The sequence below is a fragment of the Bubalus bubalis genome, chromosome 5 (genome assembly GCF_019923935.1).
Source record: "Bubalus bubalis isolate 160015118507 breed Murrah chromosome 5, NDDB_SH_1, whole genome shotgun sequence".
NCBI lineage: Eukaryota > Metazoa > Chordata > Mammalia > Artiodactyla > Bovidae > Bubalus > Bubalus bubalis.
This window is the reverse complement of record NC_059161.1, coordinates 83,811,585-83,812,555: the sequence shown is the minus strand read 5'-3', so window position 1 is coordinate 83,812,555 and position 971 is coordinate 83,811,585.

Here is a 971-nt window from a genome sequence, read left to right as displayed (position 1 = left end):
GACAGAGAAGCCGGTGAGCTGCACACGTCACAAAGAGTGAGACGTGACTGAGTGTGCGCACACCTCCTCCTGAACCTCCATCCTACCTCCCCAGCCCCACCTCCTCACCAGCCCCCACAAGGTGTCACAGAGCGCCAGGGTGGTCTCCCCGTGTTACACAGCAGCTCCCCCTGGCCCGCTGTTTACACGTGGTAGTGAATATCCGTCAGTGCTGCTTTCTCAATTCACCCCACCCTCCCCTTCCCCAACTGTGTCCACCAGTCTGTCCTCTGTCTGTGTCTCCAGGGGTTTAATGGAGGTGGGGGGGAGCCTCTGAAGCCAGGTGCCGGAGCCACACCTTCCCGTGTGCAGGACAGGCACAGTCTCTGCTCTCAGAAGGGAAGGAGTGTAGGTTCAGTAGTTACCAGGGAAACCAACAGAGGGGCGCCAGCACCTCTCCTTTGATGAGACCATCAGCAGCTGGGGCCCAGGCAAGCAGGCAGGGGGTCAGTCATGTGAGTCAAGAGGTGAAGCACAGGCTGGCTGGGCAGGGGGTGTGCCGAGAGCAGGAGGGCGGCATCTTGAGTCGCCTGACCACACAGCCGGTGAGCACGGTTTAAAATCTCCGTGGCCTCTGAAGCAAAATATACACTTCTTTAAGAGACCATTGCTTAAATACAGTAGGGGAAGGAGAGGACGGGACAAACAGAACAGCGCTGAAACATATACATCACCATATGTAAAACAGAGAGCCTGTGGGAACTTGCTGTATGACACGGAGGCTCTATACTCTATGCTCTGTGACAGCGTAGAGCACTGGGATGGGGTGGGATGGGGGAGGCAGGAGGGAGGTTCACCAGCGGGGGGACATGTGTATACCTGTGGCTGATTCATGTTGATGTATAGCAGAAACCAACACAATAATATAAAGCAATTATTTTCCAGTTAAAAATAAATACATTTTAAAAAGAACAATTTTACCGCCAAAAACT